Below are 12,048 nucleotides of genomic sequence, written 5' to 3'. Positions count from 1 at the left end.
CGACAAGGTGACAGTAACAGACTATTACATTAAATATCCACCAAGGGAGAATCTCGGCTAACCTTGGCTGAAGTTTCCTGTGTTGCTTCCCTTCCTCGGAGAGAAGTATCCTCATGTCATCAACTTCCTTGCCCTTTTTCAGCCGTCTATATTTGAATGCAGTTCCGCATTTTACTTGTCTGCTTGAGACATTTTTGAGAGGGGCACTGAGGCTTTTATTTGGGTGGTGCAACAGACCAAAACACCGGACCAACACATAAACGCAGCTTACGGCCTGCACTCACATTTCTTACATGCAGTAGGCAACAGAAGTTGGAGAATTGGTGAAACTCTATTGAGAGTTTTCCCCCCTTGCTCCAGCAAAGGGCCCCAATCGCCGACTGGAAAGACTGACGGCCTGCTGATGAAACAACTGCCAGAGTCATGTAAAGAGCAGGGATGGAGAGAGGCAGAGCTGAGACATGACTCACACTCTCACTCTTCATTGAGCCACACTAAGAATGTGTGCACTGACGGTTTCTGGTAAGCCTTCATTCCTCCCTCCACTCGCAAGAGTTTTGGATTTCTCTTTGTCTCCACCCTCTCTCCTCCTCCTCTCGGAGTTTTTATTAAAGAAAACAGTGGATTTCAGAAATCTTAACCCATTCACTCTGTCTCCCTCTGTGAGTTGCAATAGTCTTTGTGTGTAACCCCCCCCCCCCTCCCATCTCATTGATTTCTATTGTGGAGCCTGCAGCTGCAGTACAATGTTTAAAAAGAAAAAAGCCATTCAGATCACAGCTACTGTGAGTCTGTACCATTGGGAAGTGGACACTGTACTAGACAAGACGTGAAGGAAAGAGAATCTGGGATTTAATGTCAACTACAATTTTGACCAAACCATACAAGCTTTTTTAAACTGTACCAAACCTTTCATGCATTGAGAGATATTACCCCAGGGATATTATTAGCAGTTTGCTTTTCCAACAATAATGTTAAAAACACACTGTGTACGACAGCCTTCTGTGTGACGGTGACCTTTATGAGATGTCATGCGTCTGGATATTATTGCGAAAGTATTACTTCCTCTTGTTATCCTGTGTTTTTTTAGACTAAAATAAAAACAAGGCAATCTGTGAGGAAAAAAGATACAAGTGTGTTTTTACACAGAAGAGCGAGGAGGGCAAATTGTATTATTTAATTAGTTGTATGATGATGATTTTTTTTTAATGTTTAGACAGCATATTTATGTAGGTGCAAGTTTCTGGAGCTCCCCTGTAATCATTTGCTGATGACTTCCTGTTTGACAACTCTAAGGTTGAGGATGTTTTGTTTGAACTAAACTACATAGATACCAGATGAAAATCATGTACTCTGTTTTATCTCTGTTTAGCCACAGAAAACAAATTACAGAGCCCCAGGAGTCAGTGAGTTGTGTTTATTTGTTTGTTTGTTGTTGTTTTTTAAAGCCCAAAAACATTTACTTCATACTTTACACTCTTATTTTGAGGTTGTTATTTATTTATTTATGTATTTATTTTTAAAATCGTTTCACTTTTTGTGGAGTATATTACATGGTGGATAGTATATTTACTCAATTACTGTACTAGTGTAACTGTAAAATACTTACATTATAGTTCACTACATATCAGTAGGACGCAACGATCAGCCACAGTGCACAACCCACCTACTAAGTAAAGGTACTGGTAATGCCGTACCGCACTGTACCATGGTAACAGTGAGAAGACCCTAGGTTGTGAAGTGTTCAAGCAAAATGCATTCAACGTGATTCCATTGGCTAGCGCCTGGGAACATAATTTATGAAATGAACACCATATGCTATTGTAGAAGATAGACCCAAAAGTAGCAAGAGTGACCATTAACCTTCTTATGACCATCATGATAATCAAGCCGCCTGGATTTGTTTTGATTTTATGGCTGTAGAATTGTCGAAAAATTCAACGAGTTCAATGAGTGAGTGCTTCTGCCCCTTTTTACAAGATAAATTTCACTTTCGATATCTGTCAGTTATTCAACCGTTTAGGAATTACAGTACTGAGAAGCTGAAGTCACAAACGTTGGACATGCTAGTGAATCTCGTCAAGTCCTGAGGGCTATCGTAATGACAAGTATATGGCGCAAAGCTCTATTTTGCTGCTTTCCGGTATCTATCAGTCCGTCTTTTACCATTTTATTCTCCACATGAGGGTCGCACGGGGGTGCTGTGCCAATCTCAGCTGACATAGGGCGAAAGCCGGGTTCACACCCTGGACAGGTGGCCAGTCCATATTTTTGGAATTGTCTAGATCTCACAAACAGTGTAGGAGTTACGGTAATGAAAAGTATCGATGACAGGAATGGTAACAGAAGGGTTAACTACTCTAACTAATGTTTACTCACAATATAAATCAAGTGCGAAATAATAAATAAATTGACTTTTTGTGCTATCAGAGGAATTGCCCCCTGGTGGCTACTCAATATATTTTAAATGCAGTCTACGGGGTGCCAAAATACAAGTGTGGGGGGGGGATGGGGGGGCTGAGCCCACTCACGTCCTCCTGTGGCGTCGGCCCTGCACTCAGCCTCCACAACCACAGGGCAGAGCTTGAGCTAGGTTTGAATGTGACGTCACACCTGCTTTGCCTAACTACGGGTCTCGCGCTGTTGATTGGTCCAGTGGGGGTTTAATTTGCATTCTCCTTCGTAAGCACGCCACCACCATCGCGTTATATGTGCTTCCAGTCTTCAGTGGGACACCCTCCAGTCACTCCCACACCCCTTAGTCCGTCCTATATGAGAGGGAGCAACCTACCGCCGCCGCCCGGCGCTGTTCAAACGTGGGAAGGACACAGAGAGGGACGCACGCACGCACGCACGCAAGCAAGCACGCCACGGCTGCCGTTGTCTGCGCGGTTGTATTGTTAAATGTACGGCTCTGCTCGACTGTCGACACATACTACCTTCGTGCTGCTGGAGCCAGAGGCTGCGAGTCTTCAGGAGCTGAGGCGCCGGCGTTTGAGAGGTACACCGCAATGACTACGCTGTAATGGTTCCAGCTGTGGGGAAAATATCTAAATTGTTGTTCTTTTTTTACCGAAACATGCCCTCGAATATCCTGTTTAAACCAGCTATTTCTTTACAGTATATTTATTTAAATAAACAAAACATCATGTGTTTTGAAAGCCAGACGCCCTTTTGTCATGTGGAGTGGTCAGTCTGGATGTGGTGATGGATGTGGAACGTTAGCTCGGCACGGCTGGGCGGTGGTGTGACTTAAACACGCACACGTTTGTGGTGCTCAGTAGCACGGTGGTCAGTAGGCTCGGTCTCAAGCATGTTACTGCCCAGCTTCGTGTTGCTTCCCTCCCCGAGCTGCCCTCGCGGACAACGCTTTTGTTGTGGGAGAAGCTCGGGTGGGCCTTCTGCTGCTCCACCACCAGCACCGTGTTTGTTCCCCCTGAAACAAATGGTGTTTATCAATTCACTTAAAGGCGTGGAGAAACACCCAGAAACTCGTAAAACAATGCTCACGAAAGTTGAGTTCAGGGACCACGGGGGTTCAAAACAACACTAGGATCAGTATTGTATGATTTGTATTTTGACAGTATTTCAAGTTGTTGCACTTAAAGTTTAAAAACATGTATGGTTTGCTGCTGGCATAAGAAACGGGAGATAATGGCCTTGTCCAGGCTGCCAGAACAAATACATTTTTCTAAATAAAAACTGTTTTGACATATCCACGTTTTATATGCCAATTGGATTTTGAAAGCATAAAAAGCTCGTTCAAACCCCATTTGGAGGTGCTTTGAAATGTGGATTTCATTGGGTAATTCTCACATTCTGGCTGCTTAAATTCAGACTTCAGTGCACAATGACGATAACAAATCTGGTGCTGGAAGTCTTTACTCATGTTATACTCAAGTATATCAGAAGACTCCTGTCGGGAATCCTCAGTACATTTACATGCACCGTTTAAATTAAAATAAAATAATTAAATTAAGGCCGAAGACATGCAATCGTGCAACTTGTCTAATCCGAATATACGTGCGGAGGAGAAAATTTGTATAATTGGCTGTGTATGAGGTGGCGCTGTACCTCTCTATAAGCTAGTGTGTATTAAATCATCTTCCTGTTGACCTTTTACATCACAGAGAAATAAGTGGGACGATGCACCATGCTCTGATTCTGTATGTTTCGTACCTGCTGTACATGTTCCTTTGTCAGTGCAAAAGTGGTTCTTAATAGCTTTCGCCCTTGTCCACGCTATTGTGTTTTCTCTTGCAACTGTACTGCACTTCATACGTCTCCTTCTACTACCAGGTCAAATCTGACTCCAGTCCAATAAAGTGTATACATGCAGGAGTCTATGAATGGCATTAATGGGACTAAGACTAGCTCGATTGGACTAACGTGTGTTGACCTGACATTAAGAAAACTTAATTATTGTGTTAGTCTGACTAAACTCAGACTTTTAACATGCATGTAAATGAGATGAGATGTTCTCCTGAGACGACTTGACTGGGTGGCTGTCTGGAGAGCAAATGATGCACCTCCATGTTTCCAGCATTAGTCACACACATAAACACACTTGCGATGTTACCAAAGCAGCTCTTAGAGATCGGTTGGTTATGTCTGAATGTGAAAACAATCCACTTTGCTCACTTGCACTTAACGGTACGGACAGTCTGCCTGAAAAGATCTGATCCAGTTCACCTGCACTTTGAACATGGCCAGTGTCTAGTATACTGCAGATGCCTGTGTTTATCATTTGATATCAGTTAAAAGTCAGCACCACATGTCCTGGTTGTACTCTCCTTGCTACTTGTTGAATGTCACCTGGGACTGGCTCCAGCAGCCACCCCCTCCTGAAAATAAAGTATTTAGTTGAAGATTAAATCAATTGAAAAGCTGTTGTAATTGTTTCAGATTACAAAACAAAATTTAATTAAAAACACATTGTACTTGGAATCCCTTTGTGAAAAGTAGAAATATAGGTCTATAGTGATCATTTGAGCCCTAGTCAATAGGAAGTGAGTGGATGCAATCGGCAGCATGACATGCGTTATTGGTGTTTATTTGAAGTGTTGGAAGTATCTTGCACTTTTTGAATTATTGCCCAGTTAATAAATCATTCCCACATTTCCATCATCTGTTTTTGTTTTCATATTTGCACACATGCACGCAGAGTTGTCCTCCTCTTGACTTGGGCGGTGGTGTGTAATGAGAGTCAGACTGTTGACTGATGACATCGTCTGTAGATCGCAGTGATAGAGCAGTGTTGCTGATCATTGTGTTTTGGGTGGAGAGTCCAGATAGTGATTGGGGCAGTGTGGGTGTGGGAGCAGTGGCTCAAAAGGTATTTGACATGCAGATCGAGAGTGTCCCCACCTGAAAACCCTCATGCCACTGCTGCTAGGATGTGTGAGCAGTTGCTGAGGAGTGTGAATGACTCGTGCAAATGTTCTCTTCCTCATGTTTCTTTGACATCCTGGCTTCATTCCAACAAAGAACCCACTGCAGGGTCATCTTTACAGTGAGTCACCTTTCAGGGACTGCGTACCAACAGGTATTTGCAGTAGGGAGCTCATCCGTCGCTGGTGCTGTGATGCGAAAATCCCTTAACTGCTACTTAAACTTTTACTTTCCCTTTTCTTTTGCAAGTTTTTAAATCCCAGTATGTACACAATTGGTGACATGATAGTGGAAGGAAAAAGAAAGAAAATTCACATCAAGTATTGTTACTACCACATAAAAAAAATGTCAGTTTGTTTTCAGACAAAAACATGAATTGAATAAAATCACTGTGTACATCTTGAGTTGTTGACCTGAAGTCTGAATTTATAGGATTTGGAAGAGATAGTGTTGATTATGAAGTACTGCTACTGCCGGTCACGGATACTAACTACCTTCATACTACGACGTATTCTTTTGAAAATGTTGTTGCATCTAGACAAGCATTTTAGCCCTGTATTAATGTGCATATCACGTGACTATTCAGGTACAGTATGCCGTTGTAAACTGGAAACAAAGGGGTTTCTGTTATAGTGAAACCATAACAAGGTGAAACCGAAAGTAAGTAAACATAAATGTGTTCAATAATTACAGCATTATATAAAATTTTATCTTGCAATAACGTATCTCCTATTTTGTTGTTTTATGTAGGTTGCATGCGTTAGAGGGAGTATCAGTCAAGCAGGTTATTCGTTTAAAAATAGGTCTCATCTGTTTTAACAGTTTGTGGTTATTCATCCTTGTGAGTTACAGTTTCTCCTCTTTCCTGTTTATATGCATGCGCATAGGTCAGAGTTTCTCCGCATGTTTCCCATCGTGTTGGTCTTTTCTATAAATCCCAAACTTTGTGTAGAATGTGCTGTGTCGCCCTCTGTGCCCGTCTAAATTTTCTGTGGAGAATCTATGGAGCAGAAGCAGCTTCTGCCTCTTCAGTTTCTGTTCCAAGTCCCACTTCCTCTCTCAGTGTTGTATCAGCCTCTCAAGTGGGCCACAGCCTGTCATTTATTTACTTCCCTCTGCCCACACCTCTCTTTCCCTTTCCTCTTCCTAAAGGCCAATACAAGCCAGAAGAGGAGCTCAAATTAATTCTCAATGCATTCGTTAACCTTAAGACTGGTATAAAATGGTTTAAAATATCAAGTGCGAGGAGCTTTACTGCTGCCCAGTGAAGTAAAATGACTAGTACACTACATATCTTCGATATGACTTTATAAATAGTTTTCATGTTTATATGTCACTTTCAAATCAAAATTACAATTTCAAACACAAGTAGTAAATCCCAAAATTGCTAATTTATCATTCTATAGTTGATTGTTTCTGAATTCTCCACCATTTAAGTATGCAATGTATATTTTATGTCAAACTCTAAGATGACTGGGTCTTTGTTTGCAGTACTGTACTAATGAAGGGTTATAGCACATAATGAGATGACAGTAATCCTTTGTCAGCCATGACCGTCCAAGAGAAATGCAGGTTACCGACATATCAGTCGACTGACTCTCATTCGTTGTGTCTGGTGTCAGCTTGGCTCTATTGTTGCATATAATATACCATTCAGAATATATCTCACGGTCGACTTGGGCTGTTTGCTTGGATTTGCGTGAGTTCTTGGGCATCAGTGCAACAGCTGTGAGTGGTAATGGTGGATGTCGGGTCAAGGGTTCACATTTCTTTACAGTTACAGTGTGTGAACAGAATGTGCTTACAACTGCACTCTGCCTTCAAAGGGCATCTGTCTTTTTTGTTTTTTTATAGGCATGGGGCAAAGCGTGCCATTAATTTAATAGTTGTGGCAATGTTCATGTTTGGTTTGAGTTAAATTTGAATACTTGATTTCTGAGAAAATCATTTTGTCTTTAAGTTAGGATGTTGATATTTTAAATAATTCCCCCTCTTAGCCATTTAATTTAGATCATTGAATTTCTACATGAAGGCTTTGGTTGTGGACTGAAATCTCTACTATTATTTGTAGCACAGATGTTGGCACTCCTCAGCCTGTCCCCTGCCTGTGGCAGCTGAATGGAAAGCACACCACCACCAGTAGCACTGAAGAGAGCATTTGGAAAGATCTAGTTGGAAGTGGGCTGCTTTTACAGCCTGTAACGGGTGTTGGTCTTGGTTCCACACCCATGGAAATTCAATCCTAATGCCTGTTGTGCTGCATCTGTTTGGGTCAACACTCGGGGTTAAACTATTTTTCATCATTTACTCCTTGACGTTGTCGCAGGTCTCCAGCGTCAGTCTTGGCTTGGGGCTGTGAATCCGTGCGGTGCCGTTGATCCCGTCATTGTGGTTTGGAGGCTGGCACTCCCCTGCCCATTAGGATAAAGTGGTGGACGCTGGCGCTGCATTTTTAGGTACTCAGTCAGTCTGGGACAGTGAAGCTGGGCTCAGTGCACTGCAATTATCACAAGTATAACTCAGCACTTTCACAGTCCGTTAGTTATCTCATTTGGTCTTTTCGTGGCAAAAACATAAACATGCTTTTCTTATCATTTGTATGTATTGCAGCGCTGTATTGTGCTATTATATTAAAAAGTAATTACAGAGAAGCATGGGAGATGTGGAAACTTGTGAGTGTCTCTGTCTGCTGTGTAAAGAGAGGTGACTTATGTACTGTATTTCATAGAACAAAGTCATTTTAGTTTGGACTTTTCCGTGTGTAGCAGCTGTCGTCATCCTTGTATATTTTTACCCATTTATTTATTGATCCAAGTCTGTGTGAGGTGTAAAGTGTGCAGCTGTTGTAAGCATGTGTGTTTGTCTGTGGCGCAGGCTGAACATATATTATCGTCCTTTGCTCTTCATTTATGTGTATAAGAAAAATCAATAATTTTGTTTGAATAATTTGTTTGTGTATTTAACACGGTTCTGGAGATGCAGATGGGCGAGGTGTGGAATCGTTGTCCATCTGGCCTCATCTCACCCTGCCCAGTCACAGGGATGGTAACTGAACTGGCCCCCGGGCTCTCTTCAGCATTATATCGATGATCTGCTGGCCTGTCTATAGCCAATTGGCCGTGGTACAGGAGAGTAGCCGCTGGATGACTTTGATATGGGGAAAACTGATGTCAGCTTTGGCTTGTCATCCAACCATCGTCAATGGCGTCAATTAATTAGTTTTTTTTAAATTCTAGTTGCTGAAAATGCCAAATTTTAAACAGATGTGAAGTGAGTAGGCAATATTGCTTCAGTTCATCTCAAGCCTGCACAGTCTTTCTCGTCTCCGTTCAACTTTTATTTGGGAGTTGACAGCTGAAAACAACAGGAAATATGAAAAAGGAGAAGAAGATACCATGGGACCAAGGTTCTTGGCAGGGAACTAGTATGCCTGGTCTGAATCCATTTTGGTAGACACATGGTTTCACATCCGCCTCTCAAACTTAATTTTCCATCACTTTCTTTTCTTGCCTGTCTTCTCACACACTGTTACGCAGCTTCTTTTAACTATGGGTTAAGCAGGTTGGACACTGCAGGACTTATGTGAGTTGACGTGTTCATTGGGGATTATAAAAACTGACTTTGACAATTTAAAAGTGAGATGGACATGTGCATTTGACTGTATTTAATGGATCATTCACCCCTTGGCCTGTTTGATGCCCCTGGGGTCATTTGGGTGAAGTTAGTCTTGCCAGCTGCTTCTCCTTCCCATTGCACCATTTAATCCACCCCCACTCCCACTGAGCACCATGCCTGAGGGGTGCAAAGTGCAGACAATGGGGCTCATCTGCCCCCCCCCCCTCCCCCCTCATGACACCCCAATGTTAAACTAAGATCCCCCTTATGGTACTCTGTTAAACTGAGTTCAGCACACAAACCCTTCAGATGATCGTTGTTGTTTCAGACCAGCTCATGCGCACAAAGACTTGCGCTGACATTCGTTTCTCTCCTCAGTGGGAGACAATACCACCCTACAGCCTTTACTCGCACCCCCACCATGCTATCCTGATGGCAGCAAGGCCCTAGCTGGTGCTTTCTGAAAACACTGCCAGGTTTAGAACAGATTGTAGCCCCTTTTCCTGCAGCCTCTCAGGCTGCTGCACTGCCATTTGACGCAAGTCCATCCCTCCTCTCTGCCACTCCCTTAAAGGCTGTCTGGCTTAACCCACTTAACTTGTAGCCACACTTAACCACCTGCTTTGTGAGTGGCTTACACTCACTTAGCACATGGTTAGTGTCCCTTATGGAATTGATTATACTCGGCTGCATGCTTTATGTCAAGAACCTCCGCCCTCCCAGCCATTAAAATATCTTTTGTCCTCGGCTTTGACGTCGTTTTCCCTCAGAACATCACTACTGTCTTTTCAGGTTTTTTTTTAATGAGATTGTTTTAAATTTATGATCACAGCATTAAACCGAATGTTGTACTGTTCATTTCCTGTGGAGCTCTGTCTTGCCTTGTGAATCTAATTATTCACTCTGCCACTTATCAACAATAATTGAATGTACTAGCCATAAGTGTGTTTGTGCAAGTGTATAATCGCTTTAACATAAAAATTGTTTGGTCTTTGTGGCCTTTTTTCATATACTGAAGGGGCTGATTTAACAAAGTCCCCCATCTTGTGCCACCATGCTTCTGAAGAGGCCTGAATGGACAAACCAGCCAGGATGTGCGTTTTGTTTTTAGGTTGAAGCTTTACTTTGCAACAAACCCACATAAACCAACTTTGAAAACCTCTGCTGATGCCTGAGGTCTTACTCGACGCGCTTGTTGGCGATGACATCCTTTCGAGTATGTGAAGGGTTGTCCCCTGTAAATTATTTTCTGGATTTAATCATCCGTTACTACTTCTCCCCAACAAGTCTACTTATATCAGCCAAGCTGCCAGAAACATTTGCAGTACATAACACAGAGCATGCAGTACCATTCATCTTGGTAATAGAATGGGATATGACAACAGAGGTTCGAGTAAGAATGTACTTTCTGGAATAATGCCGCTTAAACTGTTGTATGTTTAGAGCCACAATTTTCCTGGCTTTATTTTGTGCTCAGTATTCCACCGTGTGGTTATGTTTTACTCGCATCTCAATTTAATTTCCTGCAGCTGATGATGTGCGATTGTGTTTATAGTAACTATGGGTCAGGATCATAAGATCGAATTGTTATCGACTGTCATATTTACTCGACGCAGAGTTTAATTTACTGTCCGTATGTGTCATTTTGTTTTTGTAAGATGTTACTGATAAATAATTCCAGTGTGTTTTTACTCCTCCCTCCCTCACTACATCCCACAAGGAATGGGTCTGTGTAACTCCCTGTGTGTGAGCTTTCTCTGGTCTGTTGTGCTGCCTACTGAAGAATGTAGCCAGGGATGAATGGGTGTTGAAATGTAAACATTCATCTCTCCAGTTTACTCACCTTGGGCCATGCTTGAAACGGTCTGCACAGCTGATGTTTGTTTTTAGATTAAAGAATCACTTGAAAAGAAAGTGATTTGTGTTTTTGAAAACGAGACCACACACCGAAGTGTGCTACATGACAACATGCTCCATTCACACGGCTTAAGTAGCCAACTTTGTTGTACTTCTACTTTTACCTCTGGTAGTTTTTAAAAGATGCAATGAATTACCACATTACCACTCAGTCAGCAGGACATTGTGCCAAAAATCAATAATCCAATGCCTGTGTTGCATAGACAGTGATGGCAGCTGACAAGCGACATCATCCTTCACTGGTGTCTTATTGATGGCTGTTTTTTACCTTGTGCAAGCTGCCACCAATGTTTTAAGAGCAGATTATTTTGGATCCATTCACCAGAGTGCAAATGAGTGTTGTTGGCCACCGTCTATCTGTACCTTCGAGGGCCAGATTAATTCGTTTTCTTTTCAGTAGAAAAAGATGTTTCAGCATAATAAAGTAGATTTTGTCCAGTGCATTTATATTTGAATGAAAAATATTTTTTGACTGCTCTTGTTTTGTAGAAAATATAAATAGATGTCAATATTAAGTGTCAGGCATGTGAATTTACAGAATTTGAGGGCTGCTCATTTCTGGCTTTGTTAATGCAAAATGGTGTTGCCTTTGGTTATAATAGCTTCTAAAGTTCTATTATCTCTTGTCTGTATTTGTTTTCTAATGATGCATACTCCTCGGCTTCTGCCTTACTGAATTCATTAATTCTGATTTGGAAAAGTCAGCCGAGCTTTGATCGAAGGCAGAGCACGAAGTCGACAGTGATCAGGAGAAGTTTTAGTTTCTTTTTATTGGGCTTTTCTGACACAACTGTTCAGCAGTGTGTGCGCACTTTTAGAATAGCGTCTACACAAATTACAAACTCTCTGTGTGTTCCAACCAACGGATAGAATTTCTTTTTTCCTCTCCCACTCTGTGATTGTTTGAACTAAACATTCGCTTTGTGATTGTGCAGAAACGGCACCGCTACCTTGTATGGTCAGATGCAGCAGCAGCAGCAGAAGCAGCAGCAGCACCTTTTATACACACACCTAGTCCCATTTGTTGGAGACAACTTGGCGACCCACTTCCCCTCACTGGAGGCTTCTTCTATAAATTCTCATGGGTTTTGTAGAAGCACTGATGGACTTTGTAGAAGCAGACAG

The 12,048-nt window shown here is 42.0% G+C and overlaps 1 protein-coding gene across 1 annotated transcript in view; it reads left to right on the top strand.

Annotated features, from left to right (window-relative positions):
- Positions 1-2,666: 2,666 nt before the first annotated feature.
- prr36a (proline rich 36a) overlaps positions 2,667-12,048 on the top strand; it is a 29,076-nt gene continuing 19,694 nt past the window's right edge. The window contains exon 1 of the mRNA XM_058640482.1: positions 2,667-3,001. The gene's annotated coding sequence lies outside the window, so the exon portion shown is untranslated. The remainder of the gene's footprint in view (positions 3,002-12,048) is intronic.

The sequence above is a fragment of the Solea solea genome, chromosome 10 (assembly GCF_958295425.1).
Source record: "Solea solea chromosome 10, fSolSol10.1, whole genome shotgun sequence".
Classification (NCBI taxonomy): Eukaryota; Metazoa; Chordata; class Actinopteri; order Pleuronectiformes; family Soleidae; genus Solea; species Solea solea.
Note: the sequence above shows the minus strand (reverse complement) of the source record. Positions and strands in the feature narration are given on the sequence as shown.